At 36.9% G+C, this 27,423-nt stretch overlaps 1 protein-coding gene across 2 annotated transcripts in view; it reads right to left on the bottom strand.

The window, feature by feature from the left end:
• Positions 1 to 27,423, bottom strand: part of LOC120626156 — a 96,803-nt gene that overhangs the window by 42,417 nt on the left and 26,963 nt on the right. Inside the window, exons 1-2 of one of the 2 annotated variants that reach the window (XM_039893487.1) lie at positions 10,385 to 10,473; positions 9,993 to 10,279 (exon numbers count right to left, since the gene is read on the bottom strand). The gene's annotated coding sequence lies outside the window, so the exon portion shown is untranslated. Of the gene's footprint in view, positions 1 to 9,992; positions 10,280 to 10,384; positions 10,474 to 27,423 lie in introns of those variants that run through there. The other variant, XM_039893488.1, reaches the window with a different exon arrangement.

Below are 27,423 nucleotides of genomic sequence, written 5' to 3' on the forward strand. Positions count from 1 at the left end.
TAATAATTCAATCAGTTGCATTAGTTTCAAGCAGAAGAGGAAAAAAAAAGTGTCAATACTTAATTGGATCAGTTCTAGATACCAAATTTCTAAATACAGATCACATAGTAAACACTTGTGTAGTAAACTTTAATTAGTTTGAATATTGTATAAGTTACTGTAGATCGAATAGATTAAAAGGGCTGTCGGTAGACATAATCACTGTGTATAGTATATCGCTGGAAATAGAATAAAATTGCTTGTTACTAAGGTAGGCGATAACGTACCAAGCATGTCGCATGTATGAGACGACAAAATCACTGTGTATAGGATATCACTGTAAGTATAATAAACTTGCTTATTATTAAGATAGGCGATAACGTACTAAGAATGCCGGTGAATGCATAAAACACTCTATTGTTTTTGTACATGAAGCAACGGAGCCAATCGATGTGAAAATTGCTCAGATGGCAGATAATATGGATATGACTATACAGTCAGAGATCATAGTTGTGCAAACGAGCCGGCAAAACCGTAGTAGGTCACCGGGCCAATGTCGACAGTCGGCTGAGCCCCGTCGCCGACAGCTCGCTCTAAATACGTTATTTACCCATTGTGCGATCACAAATTTAAATTTTATACATTCAGACACGTTTTACCTATTATTATTGTAGTGTTTAGAAAAGGATTTCGTTATATAATTAAAATTGAACTTAGCAAGGGTCAGTTTCATACAAATAAACCCTATCTTTATTAAACAAGTAAGTTCTAAAAAGTAGATTCAAGGAGTTATTATTACCCCTGAATTCTAAAACGAAAACCCGTCTAGTTCCATACAATATAGAGTCACAAACGCGGCCCTGCCTGATCAATGAACACGCAGTTTTCAACAAATTGTCTGCGACTTTTTGGAAATAAACTATACAGAGTACAGCATAAATGTTAAGCTGCGTTCTTATGCTTTTTTAAAAAGATATATCGCCTAGCTTCTTGGGTGCTCATTTTCATAGTGTAGATGATGCAGCGTAGATGTATGATGATGCAGCGTTCTGTAGAAGTTATAGAGTAAATGCAACTATACAATTCATAGTTATTATAAAACAAAACAATGTGTCATTTTTCCGATGTTTTTACGCGATCAGAAAATAGTGCGTAAAGCTCGAATGAAAACTAGTAAGATCTAATTTTAGAGTAATAAAATGTAATCTTATCAGCTTCTTCGAATGGCTGTTGATATATAGCTCGTACCGTAAAATTGGTGATTCATTTTAAGGTCGTGGTTACTCGGAAATCAGAATGAATCCAACCACGGTTTCGGGGAATCGTAAACTTAAACATGCTTCTTTTTATAATAAATGTTGCAATTTTGAATTCCAAAAACACAGTTATAACAGGACAAGCGTGCATACATATATACATAAACGTAGCATAACTTCGGAATAATTATACACTTTTGTTACGAGCCCTCAAATTTTAAACGTGTCATCGGTTTCAGTGAACACTTCGAAAGAAAAAAACCTAGGGTATAAGCTAGTTATATAAACCGATAAATCGAACAATAACTTTAAATCAATCGCAGATAGACGTATTAACACGTTCAACTCAGGCTTCTATTGATTCTCAGTCAACAGGTTTTTAATTCTCGTCAATAAACGCGTAACAGCGTAAAACTACATTTAAAATGGAAGGACCTGACTCCCATTTAAATCGTTATCAAAATTAATTAGTGCAGATAGGTCAATTATCTTACACTATCACATGTTTGTGTACGAGATAGATTAATATGAGCAATTAAGACGATTGTGGAGCGAAATGTCTTCTGTTATCTCGATTTGATAATAATATTTAGGAAATTATACCAACGCTTCCGATTTATTATTACTAAGGCACCTTGTAGTAGAACCTTTTGTTTTCCTCTCTTTATTGCACATCCAGAGATAGGCAAGCACGTTCCAAGGCCAACCTTCAAAAAACCGAGTGAGCCTTCCGTGTCATGGCTCGTCCGTGGAAATGCTACCGCCATGCTTATGTCTGCAGTAGTAGTAATACTTTTTCGTGACAGAGGTCGTTTGTGGATATTTCTATACCCCATGCTTATTTCCTCAGTACTTGTCTAGGTTTTTATGACAGAGATCTTCCGGGGAAGCACCATGCTTATTTCTTCAGTAGTAGTAGTAGAGCTTTTTTTGACAGAGCTTGTCCGGGGAAATACTACCGCAATGCTTATTTTTGCAGTAGAAGAACCTAGAGGCTACAGCTTTTTGTGACAGAGCTCGTCCGGGGAAATACTGCCGCTAGGTTAGTTCTGCAGTAGCAGTAGAGTCATTTGTGACAGAACTTGTCCGACGAAGAATTGCATTTCGAAGGGCACGGTTGCCGGTGCAAAAGGCACATGATCCTTAACACCTACACTCCAGGTTGATGGTCACAGACAAATTAAAACTAACATAAAACATTCAATGGCAGATTGAAGTTTGTCCATAGGGAAGAATGGAAAAAAGGTAGGACTACTAATCCAATCTCTCATCTAAAAATTTTAGTTTAGTACGGTTACCGAATAAGGGCGTAGAGTCGGTGGTAATGGGTCGATAGAATATGTTCAAGTTAAAAGAGAGAAATGGCACGATATATCAGTGTTTGCGAAGAGTTTGCTTGATTTATAGTGCAGCACGCGACGGGCGACGCGACGCGGTTCTCGCCGCTTCTCCTTAAAAGAGCTCACACAGATGTCGGTAACATGATCTGTTAAATATCGTCAGAAGTAAATCAAACTCAAGTAACTGCAACGCGGCAATACGCATGTAATGCGTGCGAACGAGCACTGTTGTATGAAATCAAGTGTGCTGTAGGGCTGTGTGATATTTCGTTCTATTATGGGCGATGGTTTTCTACTTATACCATTAGGTTTTTTTTCTAGTAGCAATTGACGAACCAAGCAGATGGCCCTCCTGATGGTAAGTGGAATGCCATCGCTTATAAATAGAGAAAAGCTTTGTAAAGCAGTTATGGAACTCTTAGGTACTATGAAGTGCCATTTGTAACCCTGTGTCCATCAACGCACGAACATTCCCTTAATCGCCTCGTACGACACTTGCGCGAGGAGAGTAGTGACAACTGTATTCTGATCTAGCGTCAACACAGGGTATTCCACGTATATTATTTGTATATATATAGTTTACCCGGGGTAAAAATGTCTCCTGCCCACCCTAGCAGTGCTGGTCGATGGACACTGGCGGCACTTTGTAGTGAGACTTCCTTACATACCCTGCAAAGTTTTGCCCCATTTATAAGCGGTTGCTTTCTGCTAGGTCAATCACCTGCTTTCCTTTAATTTCATTTCATTAACAATAATATATCACAGCCCTACTCAGCTCACTTCATTTTACATAACAGAGCTCATTTGCACTTTACTTTCGAATTACTTGCGTCCAGCCGCTTTGCATTTTGAGTTTGATTCGTTTCTGACGATATTTAATAGGTCATGTTACCGACATCTGTGTGGGCAATTTTATGAAGAAGCGGCGAGAAGTCGCCCGTCGCGTGGTTTACCATCAGGTGGACCTGCTTGGTCACCACAGATTACTATAAAAAAAAGTAACAGACTTCCGCATAGCTAGTAGCAACCCTGACGTAGTAGCGAGGCGGAAGTAGCGCAGTTGGTGAAAGTGCGGTGAAAGCGCGCGTCGCAACGTTTACCTAATCGCGGCTCTGCACGCGGCGGGCGGGCCACTGAGGCCGCGTTACATCACACCGCATTTGTGAAAGTCAATGTTATGCCGATACAGGCCGCGGCACCACACTGGATTCCATATTACACTCACATTTTTAGGTTGTAATAACTGGGAATTGATTTCAGGTCGCCGCAAACCATTGTTGCGTAAGCGTAGCAAAAAGTTTGTGCTAAGGCGTAGAAACAAAGAAAGAAATTTCATATTTGCCCATATAATTGCTTACCTAGACCTACCTTTTTGAAATAATAGAGCCTATTCGACTCGTGTATATCCAAAAGGCGATATTATTTTACGCATCAAGTCGAGAATCCTCAACATATCTTCACCATTTTTTACGAGGCTAACCTAAAGTTACATATTATATGAAAATAACGTTATACATATGAAAAGGACAACCGAAATCGGAGCTTTTAAGTTAGAGATATCCAGTAGCCTTCTTGTTTCCCGTTCTTGAAGGACCTTTTTGTTTTCTTTTTAGTTTTCCTAATCCTAAGATAACCTTTTCTATCCTACTATTATAAGATTCTGTTCTTTTTTATTTTCTTAACATTTTATGGAGTCAATAAATGAATAATATATAACAACAAATACCAAAATATAAAGTCGTTTATACCAGTTTACCTGCATATCTGCATAGAATATTTTGTTTTCGTTACATTATTTGTTTTGAAATCATTCGGTGCTTTATTATTTGACGTATCTCATTTGGAGGTCACGCAGCGAATCGCATCTCGCAGCGTTGTTAGCTGGCGTGGCTCGCCCCGGTGTGCGCGAAGCCTCATACTCTACGTCCTCGTACCAGGCACGTGAGAAACCCGATACGGACGATGCAATTAATCATGTTTTATTTATTAACTAAACGACTTCTCAGCTCCATTATCTACTTAGAAAACACGTTTTGTGACAATAAGCAGGTAGATATTTTATGCTTGGTAGACATAATGTAGGTATTGCACGTGACTTGACAATAGCAATTTTAAGATGAAATCTTACGGATCACGGAGTTAGCAAAAACTACGTGAAACTAAATTTATACTTTCATAATTTTTGTGTTCTGCTAGGAGGATTTGGCCGTGGCTAATTACCAACCTATCGACACAGACGTGGCATTAAGCGATTTAGTGCTCCGGTGAGATGTCGCGTAGAAACGGATTAGGAGTATAACTACCACACTCCCTAGGTTAGCCCGCTACCATCTTAGACTGGATCATGCCTCACCACCAAGCGAGATTGCAGTCAACGGCTAACTCATAGTGGCAATATGATAGCGGGCTAACTTGTTAAACCCAGTATTAAACCCAAATCGCTTAGCGGCACGTCTTTGCCATTAGGGTGGTAACTAGCACCGGCCGAAGATATTCACCACTACCAGACCAGGGAAAAGAACAGGTTAGACCAAAGAAAAAAAACAAACGGTATTTAACACAGCGAGTAAACATTTTTAGGCGTCATTTTAGTAACAACACGCTAATTACGAAGTTTTAGAGAAAGCGGCGGGGAGTTATCATCGAACAATGCTTATGCCCGCTTGATAGTGGGTATCTAAGTGGGTCACGGAAGACCTACATCATACTGCGAATCAACTAGACCAACGTGAGTTATGTGTTTACGTTGTTTACCCCCATTTCAGTATTTATAACTCATTTATCACCAGACGAGGTTCCGGCTCCGATAAATACGTAATATTACGCGTTCTCTTAGCATGAACTTAATCTTTCAATAAAACTAAAAACTGTTACGTGACTACGGCTTTTTTTTTAGTAACAAGTTAGCGCTGAGTGCGTTTTGACCAGATGTTGAATAAGTGATAAAGTCTAAGATGGTGGCGGCTGTTTTTGGATATGGCTATGGATATGGCTGTTATCTACACCCATATCGATATGAATTTATATATATTTTTTTAACAAGCCAAGTTAAAGTGGCACTATATACAACATTTATAACTCTCACTTATCCTATTTCCGGACTAAAAAGTTAGCTCTTGAGTGCATTCTGACCAGATGTTGAATAAGTGATAGGTAGTTTAAGATGGTAGCGGATAACCTGTTTTGGGGTATATATGGCTGTTATCTAAACCCATATCGATATCAATTTATATATTTAACAAGCCTAGTTAAAGTGGCAATTTATATAATAACATTAATTACAACTCTCACTTATCCTATTTCCGGACTAAAGCATCTCCTTATTTTTTCAACGTTGTACTCAAACTCTATAGAATTCAAATAGGAAACCGTATTCCAACGGGGCGCGGGTCCTCTTAGAACGAGAAAGGTTTAAAGACGTTCCAAAAGTTCGTTTTTTCCTAACGTCAAAAGTTGTCTGGAAGAGATCGCTTTAGTGATAAGACCGCCTTTGCACGTTCTATTTTATTTTCTAAGTTTCTTCTGTATTTGTGTTTAATTTGTAAAAAATGTGTGTGGGCAATAAAGACTTGAAACAAACAAACAAACAAAAGGGACAAGACCGAATTCAACATCGACCGTAGACATTGGGAGAGACTTGCGGAAGGAAGAGATATATGGTCCAAAAGGATGCCGTATTTATAAGAAGGCTTGGTTTGCCGTTCTCGGAAAAGTAAGAGATGCGAAGCCGGAGATAGAACTCGGTTCCCCCGAAAGTAAGGCCGAAGTCCTAACCGTTGGGCTATCACCGCTTGATTTCCACAACAAATCCTAAAAACATCGAACTGTGACTACCTTACGAATTAGATACATCAACGTATTTAATCAAGCGTATCAAGACAGACAAAAAATAAAGTTATAACCAAGTGTCTATAATAAAACAAAACCTTTTATCGTGAAATCCTTGACCTAAAATAAAAACAGATAATAGTTATCGCGTGACCCACTGCGGTGAGTGTCTTATTTCTAATTTAAATTAAGTTGTTTAAATTGCGCAACTCATATCAATTACTACAATGAAATATAAACAATTAACCAAACGTTTAACATCTCTACATCAAATTAAAACAATCTCTGCAACAAGAATAAGCAAATCAAAAATGTATTTAAGTACAAAGTAATAGAAACCATAAAAACATTTACACGCTGCGTATTTTGTATTCGTAGGTAGACGACGTGCGTTCATCTCGACAATAATTTCAGACCCGCTTTTGTACCTATACAAACGCGCAGATACTTTGATACAGACAAGGTGTATTGATACTAACTTCAAACGCGATTCTTGCCCGAAGCATCATCGATTCCAATTAGAACTTAATCCAGAAAAATACAATTATACCAATATTTCGAAACAAAATGGAACTATTTTTTTCCGTCAGATTTTTGTGTTGCGACGCTTTAAACGCGCGTCCGTTGCGAATAGGAAACACGCCATGTGCAATGATCCTTAGAGGCTTAAGGATAATTTTATTTATCTAAAAACTATTAAATATCGTGCGTCATGTTGATGAGCAAATATAAGTGAAAGAAATTGTGTCGAAAAAGAAAGTCGTATAACAAACATCTGAGATTGGGCGGGAGGAGCCAAAATTAGAAAAGTTTATTTAGTGATGGGCGTTGTGGCCTCAAAGTGAGTCACTGAAAGAATGCCTCTTTTTTACCTCGGTACCACTTAACAATATCAGTTCGACCTACGAGTAGCTCCACCGAAAAATAATACAATCGACTAGACTGGCCTCTCCGTAACAATTAAACATGTAGGTTTAAGTTATACCCATAATTTCGTGTTCTCCTAATAACATATTATCAGCAGGTAAAAAAGCTCATCGGCACTGACTATTTTACTCAGAATAAGTAACTGACAAAATCGAAGGTTGTCCAAGTAACGTTCGTATAATTTCTGAAAACAAAATGATTCACGAAGTAATAACCTACCTACCATAGTAATATTGAAAGGAATTATTATCGAAGCGTAGGTTTCATTGCCAACATAATTTAGAATCAAATTACTAATACCTAAGCTGAATTTATATAATTAAAATAACTTTCGGCTAATGAACTCTACCACTCTCATTAGTCATTATTTCCAGTAAATTGTATTACCATTTCCGATAATTTTAGTGTAAGAATATATTGTCTTTGAATAAACAATTACTTTAAGTCAAAGTGTAATGAAAGAAAGATAAGCAATATATAATATACTCTTTTTTTTGTAGGAAAATATTCTTTTGATAGGTTTGTGCTTGAGTTCGATTGACCGTATTTTATTGAAACAAAATAAGTCAAACCGCCTCGAACATAACAGAGAAACGTAAAAAAACATTACAGTTGTCAGTGTAAGTCTGAAATTTGCCACGCATGAAAGCGCCATTGAGAACAGTTAAAACCGCAACGTTACGAAGCGAGTAACGTTAAAACGGAACATTTTATTGTTTGAAGAATTTTATTTCAACGGTTGATGTTGATACACGAGTACATTTAACGAGCGGCTTCCTCGTCAGTGCCGGTGTCGGTGGCGAGTAGGAAACGCAGGCCGCCCGCTAACGCGCCTTGACCCACTTACACCGTGCCTACTTGTACCTCTCTACATAGAATTAAATAGCTTTTGCAACAGCATCGAGATGCAGTCGATCTTACTACATTGCTAATGACTTTATAGGGAAGTCATTGAAGGATTTCACTTCTAGCTGCTTATTCAGATACCTAATCGGCCTTGCCATAACTGTTACATAAAATGTGCCTTGGTTTGGTATTCTGGCTATGATTCTGTAGTTGTTTAAGTATATACAAAAGCTTTTTGAGTTTTATTTCCCAAGTACCTGTTTAATGAGAAAGTTTATTGAAAAATACAAAAAAAGCTATTTTTAAAGACGTCCACGCGGCCAGGTTATAGGTATACCAGTTTAAGAAAACCAAAGAGGTTGATACCTCTTCGGTTTTCTGCATTTTTTTAGTCAGCGCCAGATGCGATCGCCTTGAAAATACGTGCAAAAACATTAACTTAACGGTCCTACTAATTGTTGCTAATAAATGGACGAATGATTTAGAAATTATACTCAAGAATTTATTTGCGCTGAAATATTCGCATTTGCTTAGAATAACTTAGGTACGCGTAAAAATAAAAAAGACGTAGATTTCTATGGCACACCACACTATGCGCAAACCACTTCACTAAAAAGATATATCATCGCTCTCAGAGTAGATACCACCAAACAAAAAAACACGAACTTAATGCTCTACCATTAGTTGCTAAGCAAAGTTCAGGATGACTTACAAATAACACTTAATAATTTATTCGCGATTGCTATGTAATAAACATTAAATATGTATATCCATAACTGCGCGTAAAAATTGCGGAAAGAAATAGGGGGAGTAGTAGGTATTATGTGGCACAATAGGTATGTGCGCAACCTTGTGAAAAGACACAATGAATAATTAAGAAAATAATATTCATTAAATAGTGACTACTTAGTAACTATCGCTATTTAACAATATAAATTTGAATAAACATAAGTGTCAACAGCGTTCTAAATTTAGTGAACTTGCACACGAGGTCACTTTGCGCGTCAGTTCCCGATATCCTGAAGATGGCGCCCGTATGTTCTAAGTATCATTAGCCATTTAGCCTCGCTCAACTATTCAATGAGCTATTTCCACTGAATACGTCCATATTTTTAAATATTATAGGCGGAGGTCAATGGTACTGTTATCTGGGAATCCATAGAGAGATCGGTACCTGCGAGAACGATAGGATTCTAAAATTTATTGCCCATGGGTTAAAAACACGGGTTTGACGGCTACCTGAGCATTATAAAATAAAACCTTGATCATCCATATACGTTTTATTAAATAGGTGGTAAAGCCCGATAAAAATTTTTTTCTTTATTTTTTTATAGTTAAATTACTGCCCCATTTTTATTAAACCGAAGGACAAAGGAAAAAACTATTTAAGATATTTGAGAATATAAAAAATATAAAAATATATTGACTAGTGATTAAATATAATATCCACGAATTTAATGAAGTCGTACGATAACCTCTAAAAATAGAGTTCGTCGCACCTCAGCTAAAATGAGATATTGAACTGGCTCGAAAGAGGCACCTCTAATAAACTCATTGAAATCTTATCCCAGCCAACACTAGAATAATCGGCTGTTATATTGAATACTTTAGCCGCTGTGTTCTTTGTTCAAATTATATAGGTAGGTAGGTACTAGAGGAAAGAGAAATGCGGACAGGTTTTTATAACCGTAATGGTTATAAAACCTGATTTATCTCATTTGAAACGCTGCGGAATTCCACAAAGATTACAACAATGGTCTCTAACGCGCATAACGAGTAAAATTGTCTATTAAAAAGCTGATAAAATTCTACTTACGATTGTCATGATGTTCTCTCGAATCCAAAATTGTTACCAATCCATTAACTAATGACACAAATCACTTAATCGCAGTGCACAAAAGGAAAGTAGCCAGGCGTCGCAGACACTTCACTAGTTCACTTATGTACGGAAATTTCACTCAGTGCTTCAATCCAATAATGCACTGCACTAGCACTGTAGAGTTACTTAAAATTAGCACAACGTTTATTCGATAAGAGGATAAATATGGTTACATAAAACTACACACACCGTATCTCGGTTCACACCCAGCTCCAAGTAGGTACCTGTAACAAGACAAAGCCGTTGTAAATTTTACGATTTTTAAAGACATCTAGAGGGCGGTGTCTAACAATTTTTTGACACAGTGTTATTGCACTAAGAAAACTCACTTGGTTAGGAATGATGAAAACTGACACTAAAATAAATAACTAGGACGTAAAGAATTTAAGATTTCGCACAGTCGGAGCGCGTGCTATCAAACCGATGACCAAACGCTGACTGGCTGGCGCAGGGGGAAATCGGCGGGAGGGGGAAACAGACTGCGCGGAGGACAGATCGAGGGAGGGAGACTGTCTGGCCGACTGGTTGGTCGACCTATTGGCACGGCATGGCACACACAAACCCGCTGTCAGTAAATTTTCTAAGCTGATTCGTTTAACGCCTACAGCTAGGCGCGCATCTCGCAACAAACGCAGATAACTCTTATTCATTAACCTCGAAGTAATTTCTTACCGATCCAAGGTTCTAGAAGTATTTCTACTAGACCAATCGCAGGACAAATCCCCGGAAACGTTGCAACAGCAGCAGTTGAGTATCCGCAACCTTCGGGAGTTCTCATGGCCACGCGTTCGAGCGTAAAGGTCATCTCACAAAGTTGCTAGCAACTAGCAAATAATAACTATGTAGGTACCTCAGGCTCATTGTCTAATCGATTAGTTAATCAAGAAATATGTATATTTTCTTAGTGATAGCCTAGTCGCTAGTCGGTAAGGCATCGACTTCCTTTTGGGGCTTGCAACTTCAACTTTTTGGAGTGAGTGCGTTTTCCATTAATTGCTTTAACGGTGAAGAAATATATAGAGAAACCTGCATGCTTGAGAGTTCTCGATTATGTTCTCCAGGGAGTGTGAAATCCACAGTTGGCCAGAGTACTGAACTACGGCCTACACGATTTTCATTCTGAGAGGAGACCCGTGCTCTGTGGTGGGCTGGTGATGGATTGATGATGATGATGATGATATTTTTGTGGCGCAGTCGTGAGCGCTGTGGTCTTCAGAGGTGCCAGGTTCGATCGCCAGCAGGGGAAATTTCAAACGTCTGACGTCAACTTTCCTAATCCTATCAACATTTTATGAGTACTAAAATGTGAGAAACAAGTACATCTCATGGACTCTGGTATTTACCATAGGGATACCTAGCCTTCTAGAAACGGGTATAGGTTAGTTTTCTGTATTGTCCCGGAATAAAATGTAGCGTTTATCAATCTATTTAAATATCTCTATCTATTAGCATTGCATCATTGTTTTAAAGAAACACTAACCCTATACACTATCGTGTTTTTACAATGTTAGTACAATTTCATGCTGTGTATCAAAGCAATGAGTAAATCATTCTGGTTCAGCCACGCTTCCTAGTCTAAATTAATCTTTATGAAAATCTTGATAACCTTGTGAATTCTATAAATGCTAACGTACGCTTAATACTATTTAATGCGATGTTAATCATGCGTATTGAATATTAATAGTTTACACTGAACAGAGATTTAAGAATATTGACTCTAGGTAGAGGCGGTAAATGCTTTCTAATATAAACGTCCATACTTTTATTTAAAAACATAAACTGACTACTTAAAAGGTAGTGATTTTACCTAAACTTTGAGGAATAGAATAGAAACAAAGAGCGCATAAATAAAATATACTACGACAGTTCATACATCGCCATCTAGCCCCAAAGTAAGCATAGCTTGTGTTATGGGTTCTAAGATGACTGATGAATATTTTTAAAATAATAAATGTTAAATTTAATAAATTTAAAATTTATTAAAATTAAAACTGTTATTGATAACTCGATTATAATAATCGAATTTGGTTTCTCTTGGATTTTTAGTATTGAATTTGTATATAATATAATCATCAAGCCATTTACCGCATATATCCTGAAAATAAATTTAGTTGTACTTGGAAGTCTGAACTTAGGCCTCTGTTCCTTAAAGTTTAGCTAAATATACTCTACCTATTCTCATCACTGCTTATAATATGTTGTAGATTGTCTGAATTTTTCATTATTATCTATGGGTAATGGAAACAGTGACCTTTGTAAAGTCAGCGGCGATAGGTTACGACAGACGGTAAAAAAAACGTAGCGACTCGCTAAAAAAATGTAGAGCTCTATTGAAATGACGAAACAGGTTAGCTTTGCATTCATACTATGTTTATTTTAGTACGAACTTTGACTTTTCATTGTGACATCGTGTACTTACCTGCTTATGCACGTGTCTAATCAAGTGACTGCATTTAAACTGCAAGTGAATATAATTTTGTAACCCCGACGCAAAACGACGGGGTGCGTGTGCGTGTGTGTGTGTGTGTGCGTGTGTGTGTGCGTGTGTGTGCGTGTGTGTGTGTGGCATCGCAGTATCTGACCGGATGACTGTGACTGTGTTTTTAGTTAAAAAGGTGAATTAGCCTGAATAGAAAACAAACCGAAGCATGTCACAGTTCGACATAAGTGAAAACTCAAAACAAAAGTCAAACACATAGCATTTATTTACATTTGCATAGAGTTATTTAAAAGGACGGAAAGTAACATAGGCTATTTTTTATCCCATGAAAACAAACTTTTCTCACGGGATTTAAAAAAAAAACCGTAACAAACGCGACTGACGAACGCGAGCAACAACTTGTACGAAATATGCATTAAAAATGCAAAAATAACCTGCTTCGACATTCAAATAGATCGCTACAATTATTAACCGAATCTCTAAGTTTTTGTTATCGTATGTCGAAATGAATACGCCGGTGACTTTTAAAAGGTCACTGTTTCCATTAACCATAAATAGTTATGAATAATTCAGTATATCTGAAATAAGATTTATAATAGTGCAAATTTAAAACTAACAGTGTATTTTTATTCGAAGACTATTCACCCTTTCCATCTCGAGTGATGTTAAATTGAAGCTTACATGTTAGGTGCAAGCCACGCAGCGACGACTAACGCTGACAAATGGCAGACATCTGGTCTTTTATTCAAAATTGAGTGCAAAATATTTTTTTTTTTTTTTTTTTATTTATACTTTTTATTTAGTCTACCAATCCGCACCTGGTCAGAGTAGTAGACTACGGCCTAAATCCTTCTCATTCTGGGGGGAGACCCGTGCCCTGTGGGCCGGCAAAGGGTTTGATGATGATGATGATGATGATAATGAAGTTCAGAAAAAAAAAAGAACAGACACTTCAAGTACGTTGTAGGATACACAAGGCGGCCTTATCGCTAAGTAGCGATCCCTGCCCGAATATAATATGTAAATAAAAACAAATTAAAACAAATTACTTGTGGCGTGGAGCACACGAATTTGAGTGTTTTGCTCTTCATTTGTATACATATTACTTGAAATTTAAGAGGAACTACAAGAAGTCTACCGCTAGCGATATAAGATGTAAATTATACAATTTGTAGCTGACGCTGACTGATGACGTAATGAATAGATTAGGAAAAGGATATACCACTCAGTTCAATCTGCCATCTGAAGATTTTAGAATAAATTTATTCTTATTTTCAGGCATTAAACTTAAATGTCGATTGTCATCAGACCCTTATAAGATATGCATACTGAGTCGTTTTCGGATATCGAATAATTCGAAACGCTTTCACTTTAGAATAAAATGGACATTATAAAAAAATGTCCGCTATTAGCTCTATGGAAGCGTGGATGAACTAATTCTTTAATAAATCATAAACAGACCTTCTGTTACTGGTGACTTTGAGCTCCAATTCTAATGAAAAAATGTAAATAAAAAACTTGTTTCGATATGCCATCTGAAGATTTTAGAATAAATTTATTCTTATTTTCAGGCATTAAACTAAAATGTCGATTGTCATCAGACCCTTATAAGATATGCATACTGAGTCGTTTTCGGATATCGAATAATTCGAAACGCTTTCACTTTAGAGTAAAATGGACATTATAAAAAAATGTCCGCTATTAGCTCTATGGAAGCGTGGATGAACTAATTCTTTAATAAATCATAAACAGACCTTCTGTTACTGGTGACTTTGAGCTCCAATTCTAATGAAAAAATGTAAATAAAAAATATATAGATTGAATGTGTATGTAGTAATAAGGCCATCTAATTGTGGCCTCAGTCTAACTTGTTCTATGCACAGAATTAAGAACATACAGAAGCCTCATTCAGCCATTATTGCATGCAGTACAATGCGTTGTGTCCAAAAACAGTGAAAGCGCCCCGCGCACTTCTCACTGCACACGCAATGTCGCTAGCTCACGATTTTTTTTCCCATTTTCCCCATTTTTTATAAATAATGTGATAATATTTTTCTGCCCTTTGAAAGGAATATAATTTTTTCCCTGTGACATAGGTTGGCATAATTAAAATAAATATAACACTCGTAAGTACGGTAAAACGTTTTTTATACTTGAAACTAACGCGGAAACTAATTCGATATTCAAAATATAATGTAATGCACACATAGGGACTAGGGGCCATTGGCGTGCATAGAGGGTATGCACGGGGTATGCAGATGTTATAAAATAAAGAAAATCTCCAGTACGATTTATAAATACTTAAGAGTAGGATTTTTTTATAACTCTTACAAAGCCTATTCTTAAGTTTTTTATAACTCGTACTGGAGATTTTCATCATTTTATATCATCTGCATGCACGTCACTGCTAGGGGCACAGGTGAGATCGAAGTCAAGCGATAACTTTGATCAAACACCCTCGCTGAATTGCTCACGACCTTTCAGAGTGAGACAGGCTAGGTTCAGAGAAAAATAAAAATAAATAAATTTACACAATCTTCGCGGGGGTAACGCACTTGTTCAGCTCTACGTCTTTCTCTCTCGCACTCGACAATTCAGGTTTTTTTGCTCGCATGCCGAGTCATCGCCTTACCAGTTCTTTATTTTTAATGGCAACTTGGCGAACCTTTCACTAAACGAGCGCAAGATTTCATCAAATTCTTCGTTTTTGTGAAATTCGCTAGTATTTGGTACGTCTCGGAGGCTCTCAAAACAACTTGAACATCAGCTTACGTAACTTGGCATTCATAGTTATTAAGTATTGGGTTTTAACTTTATAGTTTTATGGTATTTAGCAGGAAAGTGTGGAGTTTTTTGGTAAATAAGTATATAATGCTGGATATAAACCCATTTGCATAAAAACGGGCGCGGGCGTTTCTTTACAACTATCTTAATAAAATCTTAAATAACAGAGGTTTTATTCGGATTCAATTAATTAAAAACACAAATCTACGTATAAAAAAGTGCTGGGAAGTAAAATAAAATGTTCCAAATTTAAAATAACAATATTATTTAAAAATACTCTTTTCAATTCGAGCATTTGCTCGCAGATTAAGTTTATATATTGTGCAATAAATAAATAAGAAAGGGTTTTTTGTAATTTCAATAAATTGATGTGGCAGTAAAGTTGTTTTTATATTTTATACTGTAACTAGCTGTTGCCAGCGAATTCGACCGCTCTTATTTGGATGTTTAAAAATAGTTTGGGATGCCTAATCGTAAAAAAATAAAATATTAGGGGTGGCCAATCTATCACTTAAGGGTATGAAAAATAGATAGTAGCCGATTCCTAGACCTACTGAATACGCATGTCAAATTTCATAAAAATCGGTCTGTCATTTTCGGAGGAGTATGGTTTCTAACATTGTAACACGAGAATTTTATATATTACTATAATATGCCGGACAAGATAATTATCGCTTGTAATATAGTGACTCTTCTCTAAGAAGGCTGTTTGCAATGTTATGTAACGGAACGGTTTTGTGTCAGTCGTTTCACTGTTCAGCGGACCTGGATTAGGTTGTAGTTGTAGAATGAATGAAATGCAAGGTTTTATTTTTAGATGAAACCAGAATCTCTTTATTTGGTGAGGAACGACGTCGTAAAGTGCTGAGAAGAACAGGAGAACCCTACGCAAAGGTAGTTTTTGAAGAAATTACGCCGTATGGTACCTTATCAAGTTTTGCGCTGGCATGACTTTTGAAGATACAGAGTTAGTTTTTTTACAGTTTTTTCACTTTTTACTACGTTACTGACCGAATGCCAAACATCACAATGCCAACAATACATTATCTGATAATCGCAATTGAATAAAAATAAATCAAAAATTATGACTCAAAATGTATATCGAGTGCAGTTATACTTTCAATGCAATACTGCAGGCTCTAGAGTAAATAGCATCTCTCTGGGCATAGCTGTAGTTTTAAAGTACAAATTGGTAGTCTCCTTGATACGCCAACTAAATTGCGAAACCTTAATTCACAAGGTTGCGTGCGCATTGCCGGGAAAGATAGCGTTAGAGGCCAGTCACGTTTCTATGTATATGTAGCTATATATAATTGATTGACCCGAGTTGCAAATTTTAAGAGAAGTCGCTATTCTCTTAAAATTTGCAACTCGGGTAAGATCCGTACTACCTGTTGTTAGCAAAAGTGACTTCTAGGGCTGTCAGATGGGCCACTGCGATATTTTTTTTAATTCAGTGCAAGTTAGCCCTAGGCTGCTATCTTACCTTAACCAGTTTCTACGCGACATCGTGACGGAACACTAAATGTCTGTACACATATTATCTTTATATTTCTTGTGTGCGTGTGTATGTCACTGAACTCCTCCTAAACGGCTAGACCGATTTGAATGAATTTTTCGGTATGCGTTTAGGTGGCACCCTTGATGGTTTAGATTCACAAATCAGCCCGCCAGATAGCGCTGGGGTCAGCTTGTATTATCATAAGTTTTTGTTCATTTCAATTTGACTAAGATGTCTAGGTTAAGTACAAAAACTCCCACTCAATCATTATTCTTTTAAAGTCTTAACACACCACAAACACTCAACTTATACGAGTAGCTCCTCGGAGAATTCCAATAGCTCGAGGTGTTATAATATACCCAACACACTCCGTTGGTCTTTTTTATTGGGTATTCCAGTCGCCTCACGGCTGGCGAGTCCCACATCCTCGCCATGAAATGGGATGTGTAAATGCATTTTTGACCAACGATAAAAAAAAAAGTTTGTACACTGTGAACTGTAATGTCTTTATCCGTAAAGTGGTAACTGGCCCCGGCCGATGCCACCCACCGGATTATCAATTCGCACAATCGTACTTGAATGTCTTGTACATGACTGAAAAAGCCACTTGTCTATTGCAATCCGGCCAACTTAGATTGCCCATTTTCACTAACGACGGCCAAGGTATTGCCTACATATGTAACGCTTATCAAAGAAGATTCCTAGGCATACATCTACTTTTCGAGATTGCAATCCCTCTTAAATTAGCCTTCTTGAACATCCGCTTAAGTACAAAGGGTACTCAGCCTTATTAAGTAAAATTTAGTTTGATAAATTTTCATGCTTTAAAATCATTCGTCATTCATACTATAAGATAGACATAGAGAAATGGATAAAGTCAGATAAAGAGTCTTCTGCAATTCTCACAATAATCACCACGTACACCAGAAATGGCCAGAATGTGATAAGGCTATATCAGGCAACCCTACTTGTGAGTTCGGCCGGTTGTCGAAGGCTGAGAAGTGAGACCAGTACTGGTCCAGTAAATACCCCTAGTATGAGTTACTCACATCAACATCGTTGATAATATGCGTGAATATCCGCTAGCCCTTGTCCCAGGCCTTTTGCTAGCAGAGATATGAGACGAAAGCTCACACCAGCGTCACAATACGCTAACCATGATCAGTTTGAAAAAAGTCTACAGCGAAAAAAAATTATATAATAATTTTACTCAACATACGTAAATCACTATTTATTTTAAAATGTCAGTCTTAGACCGCGCTGTGCCGCGTGGTAACGCCAGATCAAATATACAGTTGTCACCACCCCTGCTCTTTCCGCGGGTGTTTTCCATCCCTGTTCTTCGTACGAGGTGACTAAGGTAACATAACGAACAATGGGCAGCAGCGTCCGCTGTGCTTATACTACCATCTACTGCGCAAGCCCCCCGCGTTGGGCGACGCCGTTAATTTAGCATCTCTAAGCCATAGTAGCAAGCCTGATATTTATGTACAGAATAGGCGCTACTATCAGGCCTCGTTTCGAAACTCGATAACCATCGACGTTTGCGAATCACTCACTAAAGGTGCGTTCAAGAGAAAGTGACCAAACGATTACTTTCGTCGTCCAGTTTAAGACGGGTGTGTGCGTCGCTACGCAGTGGAAGGCTACCGTTACCCTCTTTTTGCGTAACGAGGCCGCGTGTAAAGTTCACAACGTCGGTATTTCGAAACTTCAACCTGTTTCTTTGTAGTTACATAAACCTATTGTTAATTGAAGGAAATAGAAAATTAAAACACTTTTATTAATAGTACCCCAGTACTTTTTATGGTAGAAATGTGACGTCAATGGATTCACGTTTACGTATTTCTGCCTTTGTTGCGTAGGAAGAAAATCATGGCATTTGATCGTCTTATAGTAGAACCGTGAATAATATATTTGGAATAAAGTGTCTGTCCGAGAAACTCTACTAGAGTGGAGTGGTTTTAGGTGCCTTAATATTAGTCGTCTAAACGGTTTCTGTATGTTCTAAATTCTGTGATAAAACGACAATAAAACTTCTGGTTAGACTTGGGAATTGAATAAGTGAATCGAGATCCACCGATTAAAATATGCTGACTAAACTCAAAGAGGGAGTTAATTAAGCAATATAATCTTTAAATGAATAGAAATAGTGAACAACTATGTTGAGTGGAAAACATGATAGGTTTAACACATTGGTTTAATTTAAGTTCAACACATAGGTTTTGATTTCTAAGCCGGTGTTGTCACTATCAGCAGACTGACTTGACGTTTTAAAAGTTCTTACAAACTAGCCCTATAGAAATAAACGAATTTCGAAGTTGTCTTTTAAACTCATACAACCGTATTCATTATTCAGTGACTTTTATAACCGGTTGACAAGTCTCAAAATAGTTTGACGGCCGATTGGCGCAGTGGGCAGCGACCCTGCGTTCTGAGTCCAAGGCCGGGGTTCGATTCCCACAATGGGAAATAGTTTGTGTGATTAATACAAACGTTTTCCAGTGTCTGGGTGTTTATATGTAAGTTGTAAGTATTTATATATGTTATTCATAAAAATATTGATCAGTAATCTTAGTGAGTAATCTTGTGTGTATTGTCATAGTATATTTATTTATGTATTTATTAGTTAGTTAACTATATGATCTAGCAAAATATGTCATAAATAGTTGTTTAATTTATAAAATGTAGTTCTATATTTTACGTAATACCTGAGTTACGTAATGGAACTAAGTTAACGTTTAATCTTCGGTCGCCCACAGCGGCTTTTTGCAACGTAGCGTGGGGATGGGACTTGAATAATACTCGTTTTCACTTATTACATTTTCTTCTTTTTTATTCCTATACAAGTTACCCCTTGACTGCAATCTTACCTGGTGGTAAGTGATGATGCAGTGTAAGCTAACCGGTTAGGGAGTATGGTAGTCATACCCATAATAGGTTTCTACGCGACATCGCACCGGAACTCTTTATCCCTTAGAGGCACGTCTTTGTCGGTAGGGTGGTAACTAGCCACGGCCAAAGCCTCCCACCAGACCAGACCAGAGGAAATTCAGAAATTATAGATTCCTAAATTGCATTCCCTACCGGCATCACAGAAAGCTCTATCAAGAAGAATATCACCACTTGCACCAGTAACATGTGCAATATGTAAAGGTATAGCAAAAAATGCGTGCAAGACTTACGCGATAGTACTTGCAACGCGATAGTACTTGCAAGCAGTGGCGTGCATAGACGCATACCGTCTAGGTATGCGGATGATATAAAATTAAGAAAATTAACTTGAGTTATAAATACTCAAGGTTAGGCTTTTAATAACTCTTACAAATCCTTAAGTTTTTTAATACCCGGACTGGAGATTTTCTTCATTTTATATCATCTACATACCCTGTGCATACCCTCATACCCTCTATGCACGCCACTGGTTGCAAGTGAAAACGCGCCAGTTTGCATGCGATCTCCGAAATCGCTTGCGATGAGGGTATTTGAACATTCACGTGTAATCAGACGCCTGTGATGTCGCTTGCGACGGATAGTCAAGCGACGGATTGCTCCGTGTGTGGACACCTTTATGTGACGTTGGTAACGCATTAGAACACTGCCCATTAATCAATGCGTTTTTGATGAGATATTAACTACCTTTAACACAATATAATCTTCACTTAATCTAATAAATACAATCGCTTAATTGCCTGATTCATTAGGTGACTAGCAATTACGCGTGACTTTGTTCGCATTGAATTTTTATTCAGCCTAGAGATCTTGGGATTCTATATTCCACGGACTTAACTCGTTTTTATGTCGTCCGTCCTTCAGTTTTGGGCTTTGTTCACCGGTTACGGAGTTTTACAAATGCTTTGGGACTGTTTCTTTTCCTGGGATAAAAAATAGTTTATATTACTCTCCGTCCCTTAAACTAACTCTGTGCCAAAAAACAAGATTGTATAAAATTTTACAATAAATTACCGGTAGATATCTTGGGGATGTCACTAAAAAAGTTCAAAGTTTGTTTTAAGCGAAAGCTTATTGGAAAGTCCTATTATATAAAGGATTACGTAAACGATAAAATAGCTTGGGTGTGAACAATTGCTCTAATCAGGTTGCTTCTTAAATATCTTCTAATGACAATGTGGGATGGTGATAACAAAAAGAACACCTGGCTAAATTTGTTGTGGGCTTCTTCTTAGACCAGGGCGCGTTTGGAACCCTTGTAGCTTTAGTTTTAAGTTTACGATTGTAGTTATCCCCATCACTACTCACTGCAATGTACACATTTTGTACATAATCAACACATCAAAAGTCCCATCTATGTGCCTATTTGAATAAAGAAATATGTAACTTTGACTTTTGACTTTGAGATCAACTAGTTTTCCATCCATCCATCCATTCATCCATTCCATTTCTTCACGCCCTAACTAAGCAACCAATCGTGGTTGCTTAGTTAAGGCGTAAAGAAAGAACAAACAAACACTACACACTACAAGGACAAATAGCGGTAACTTTTTAAAGCGGCACAACTTTTTCATGTACATAATTTTATCGAAATTGTACCGTTTACGCAGCGCACGCAGCAAAAGCTTTCAAAAGAAAAAGAAGCCCCGATTTTAAAACATTCTTCATTAGTGCTATTGGTCTTAGCGTGATGATACATATTCCTCAATAAATGGGCTATCCTATGAATGAATGAATGAATGAATACACTTTTATTGTACACCACAGAGAAAATTTACAGAGATACAAATACAACCGCACAATAAGGTAGAACGTACAATTTGGCGGCCTTATCGCTAAATAGCGATCTCTTCCAGGCAACCAAAGGCATACAAGAAAATGTGTAATGTAAGTAGGTGGTACAACAAACAAAATTAAATATTAGGACTTAAAACTAAATTAACATAAAAAAAAACATAAAACATAGTATATACTAAACATAACATATTAAAGATATGTACAAAAATATAAAATATATTCCATACATATATACAAATATATAAACATACAAATACGCTACTATAAATACTTAATTAAAAAATAAATAAAAAAAATCAATTAAATAAAAGAACCCTCAAAAATATGTAGAAAACGAAATAAACAAAAAAGAATACAGTGATCATTCCCATCAATGCCCGGCCGATACAGACAAGTAGTGATCCTTCACTTGTTTCTTAAAAATGCCGATCGTTTGCGCCTCACGAATCTCTAACGGCAGGGCGTTCCAAAGTGTAACGGCCTGAACCGTAAAGGATTTGTGGAAAAAAGAGGACTTATGACCAGGCACCTTCTGGATAAACCTCCTCGTAGAGCGAGCATCCTCTATCCTCTATAGGGATTTTCCAAATCGGATCAGTAGTTTCTGAGAACATCGCGTTCAAGTAAACAAACAAACTTTTCAGTTTTATATATTATAATTTATATACAACGACAACGCACACATCGCCACCTAAATATTTTTATGAATAATACACATAAATACTTATAATATACATATAAACACCCAGACACTGAAAAACATTCATGCTCATCACACAAACATTTTCCAGTTCTGGGAATCGAATCCACGGCCTTGGACTCAGAAAACAGGGTCGCTGCAAACTGCGCCAATCGGCCGTCCAATAGTATAATATCTAAGATTAGGAAGTAAGTATGTGAATTACGCTTTATGGTCCTATCAACGACGCTCTCCTAAAAACTGGGTTATAAGCACCTTTACATGTACCTACCTATAAAACCTGCCGCGTGATTCTGCACTCTCTTTACCTAAAGAGGAAACTCAATGTACAACAGTGGCCGAATCATATTAGGCATTTAACTTTTACTTTTATGATATTCAAACATTTCTTACAAAGAGTTATTTCGTGCGAGTGGCGATATCTGGTATGTAGGTTTCACAGCATGCATGTATGTCGCATTGTTTCACGAGCTATCCGATCTAATAATATAAATGCGAAATTGTGTTTGTTTGTTTGTACAGCCTCTACGCCCTAACTAAGCAAGCAATCAACATGTTTTTTGCTACTTATTGCTACTATTCTTGCTACTATTATTACTTGCTAATCTTGATAATCCTGTTGATTAGTTAGAGCGTAAAGTAAGGACTAATAAATAAACAAAGACCTCTATAATAATCACCAGCCTGCTACTTTGTCCGCGTTACGCTTTTTTAAAATCCCCCGGAAACAGATGATTTTGTTCATCTGAATGTTGTGCCAAATTTCATCAGAGTTCCGTTGTCTGTCTCCGAAACTCATCACCACATCAATATGAATTCAAATAGGAGCGTTTCGAACAAAAAAGGAATTTGCCAAATAGAAAGGAGTATGATTCTAAACATAAAAAAAAACGGAATTGTAAACCTTTTGAAGTCTGTTAAAAAGGGCCGATAGTTCATCATCATCATATCAACCCATTACTGGCTCATTACAGGGCACAGGTCTCCCCCCACAATAAGAAGGGGTTAAGGCCGTAATCCACCAAGCTGGCCCAGTGCGGATTGGTGGACTCCATACACCTATACACCTTTGAGAACAGTATGGAGAACTCTCAGGTATGCAGGATTCCTCACTATGTTTTCCTTCACCGTTGAAGAAAGTGATGAAGACGAAGATCCCCCCCCCCAAGATGAAGACGAAGTCCCACCTATTGGGCTATCAACGCTTCAGGCCGATAACAGCGAATAAGTCTTATTTTCTCATTAACGTTTTTGCTTGGGCTTGGTATTAACAATTTGAATAGAACACTTATTTCAGTAACCAAATAAAACAATAAATGATAAAACGATTGCAAACCTCGCTTGACCTTGTTTCTCACGGACAAGACAATCAATTAGGTTAGCACTCGGACAACTATTTCGTGATTTTTGCAACATGTAACGTAGAGACAGCTTTGTACACCATAGTAGGTATAACTTTTTTTATATGTTATGATAATTTTCCTGAAATTTTGTAACCAATCAATCAAATTTCTATTAGTTCGATAACAACTAGCCTTTGACTGCAATCTCCCCTCGTGGTAAGTGATGATGCAGTCTAAGATGGTAGCAGGCTAACCTTTACCATACTACCTAAGGATGTTAGGTTATATTATATATTAAACCGACATCGAGTACATAAATAAGTTTCTAAGCGACATCGTACCGAAACGCTTAAATCGCTTAGCAGCACGTCTTTGCGGTTAATTGCGCTATGTGCACAGTGGGTTTTTTGTATGTTGACCGTCACCAGAGAATATTCAGAAATTATAAATTAAAAAGGGACCTCCAACTTAAAACCACAACGGTCACCACTGCGCCAGGAAGGTCGTCATAACGTACACATTTTTTTTATGTAATGGTAATTTTCTTAACTTTTAATAATTAAATAATTTCGGAAAAATATGCTACCGATACAGTTTATTTTTTTTATTTTAGTTCGATAACAAGCTAGCCCTTGACGGCAAGATCACCTGATGATAAGTGATGATGCAGTCCCAAGATGGTAGCAGACTTACCTATTAGAGGAAAGGGGGGCACCCTTTTCAACACGGCATCGTACCGGAACGCTAGACCGAATAGCGGATGTACATTATATTGTATGGAACAGCAGAAGAAAATTTATAAAAAATATACTACGAGCTGTTGCCCACGACTTCTTCCGCTTTTGTTTTTGTTTCTAAAGCACGAGTTGCTTTATTTGAGAGACGTATAGCATTAAATATAGACTTAGTTGTACTGATATTTTTAAACTGTGTATTCATGTTTAAAATACGAGTGTAGTTAAAAAAAATCAATTCATATTATACATAGAAAAAAATATCTAAAAATACCTGTTTGTTTAGGTATCGTCCTTTTTAACTCGCGATAACTTCTAAATTGAATGTCCGATTGGAATTAATTACATGTATTTTACTGCTATATGAATACTCTTGATGATAGAACCATGTATTTGAATAAGAATTAATACTGCTATACAAATGTAACCCAGTTTTTCGGGCTTCTTTGTAGGTACTTTAGTCATATACTACATAATTTAGAAGTATTATCAATATTTTTCTCAACGCACGCCCAGTAATGGATTTCATAATCCAATCTTTCTATTTTTTTTTTAATAAATTACAGACTATGTTAATTCGTGATAGTTAAGCTTTCATTTGGCGAAGATGTGGTAAAAATCGGTCCAGTACTTTCGGAGCCTATTGGGTAGAAACAAAATAAAAACAATAAATAGATATACCACGACAATACCACACATCGCCATCTAGCCAAAGTAAGCGCATCTTGTGTTAGGGGTAATAAGGTAACTGATGAATATTTTTAATGAATAATATACATAAATACTTATAATATATAGATAAACACCCAAAAACATTCATGTTCATCACACAAATATTGTCCAGTTGTGGGAATCGAACCCACGGCATTGGATTCAGAAAGCAGAGTCGCTGCCCACTGCGCCAATCGGCCATCAAAAAATTTTTCCTCTTTATAACATTAGTAGTATAGGTGGACTCATATCATTTTCTCGTATCACAATATTATTACAGCGCGACCGTTATCAACGTGAAAGTGAAACAGTTGACACTGATCTGACATTGCTCCTCACGGATACCGCAATTGGGTCACGAGGACAACAAATTCGCACTTTTTTCAACACAGCTATTACGTAACTGTATTTACTTTATACATTTTTTGACAAACCTTCCAAATATTATAAATGCGAGTTTGTGTGTACTTCCTTACTCCCTAACTAGCTATTAATCAAGAATTAGTTGAAAGGACGGAGAGTAACATAGGCTTTTATCTCAATAAAATAAAAGGTTCTTACGGTATTTGTAAAAAAACCGTAATAAACACGGACGAAGAAGGTGGGCAACAAAGAGTTTGTTCTAAAAGAAGCTGTTGGCCGCGTTTGTGTCCTTATATTTCTTTTTTTTTTTTTAAACAAACTCTCAGTAACGATTAGTTTTCTCGGGTCAACTAGTATCCTATATCTGTCTACGAAACTCAAGCTTTCCCTGTCAAAATATTATTTAGGTAAAAGGCAATATTGCACACCTCATAAGCGAAGCGAGTGATTCTCCAACTTAAAATGTCACTTTTTTATTCTTTATTGGATTGTAGTGTATTTTATTTTGCTTATGCATTATCTTGTTATTTTGATTAATTACCTAATAATCACATCAAGGTGTGTCCATCATCCTCAGCTTGTTTTAGGAGATAATTTTACGTGTACTGAATAACTAGTTATAAGTTTATTTTATTAGTTCAGTTATAAATTATAATTAGTTTTCAGAAGTATTGTCATGAATAACATATTAATTATTTTCTCTTTGTGAAGAACTACATAGATTTAACAACAGAGCCTCTGTTGTGTACCTCATTTTGGAATACTCTGCGGCGCCGCTCGCTGGTAACAGTGCTCCCCTCTCACAAGGATAAAAGGATTTAAAGCCTATTAGACCCTCCGCGACGCGATCCTTCAATTCGAGATGGCGTTGAAATTTTTTTGAAAGTGTGCTTTGATTATTCTGTTCTTTTGGGAGGTTAGTATTTAGCTTTAGGTTTGAGCTGGCGATCGTAGTTATCACCATCCCCTTAAAATTAGGTAAACATATATATATGAACGCTTGACAAGTGCCTGTGATAGGCTTACATGAAAAAAAAAGAAATATTTGAATTTAGCCCTTTTCTTCAAACCACAGTCAAACAATTTTGTGTATTATATTGCTATTTAGATAGACGATGGATAGAAGTCGGTAACACTTTAAGGAACTACATAAAACTTCGTCGTTTTTTTTTTTGAAATTAAAGCATCAGCACCTGTTATATAATCCTCCTAAATGCTTTCTTAAGATAACCTGTTTTGTTGATTTGTTAATTGTTTTCATCAAAATTCTAAAAAATTAAAAAAAAAATCAAAATCTATTTATTTCTACTTTAAAAGAACTTTTTCAATGTCAAGTCGGTCAGTCTGTTTGTAGTGACTTTACCACCGGTTCATCATATCAACCCATTATTGGCCCACTATAGGGCACAAGTCTCCTCCCATAGTGAGAAGGTGTTAAAGCCGTAGCACGCTGGCCCAGTGCGGATTGGTGGACTTCACACACCATTGGGAACATTATGGAGAACTCTCAGGTATGCAGGTTTCCTCACCATTTATTACCCGATTAAAACAAAAAGGGTAACGTTTTTCACCATTAATTTAATTTTTTCTTAATGCTTGGTTTTCTACACGAAATCCTGGGTATAATACAGCTAACAGTATAGTGGGTCAAATGTACCGGCTGGCACTGACCTGACCTTGGCTCTGACGGACGTTAAATGGGTCACTGGGACATCATTGTGCTCTTTTTGCAACACGTACCTACGTCTGTTTACACATCGATCGATGTCTCTGGAAGTGTTTGTCTACGGAATGTTAACGTTTGATCTTACTATGGAAGATTAATGTATTTGATCGTGGCTTTTGGAATGCCGTCACCGTCAATCGGTGGAAATGATGATGATGTTGAATGTATTTAATAGGTACGTATTTAATAGGTACGTATTGTAATCCGTACGTGTATATTTTTTTGTAAAGTGTATTAAGGAAGGACAAACAATCGAATATATATATGTATGTATATATCCCTATCCCTTCCCTACTAATATTATAAATGCCAATGTT

This window comes from Pararge aegeria, chromosome 9 (genome assembly GCF_905163445.1).
Source record: "Pararge aegeria chromosome 9, ilParAegt1.1, whole genome shotgun sequence".
Taxonomy (NCBI): domain Eukaryota; kingdom Metazoa; phylum Arthropoda; class Insecta; order Lepidoptera; family Nymphalidae; genus Pararge; species Pararge aegeria.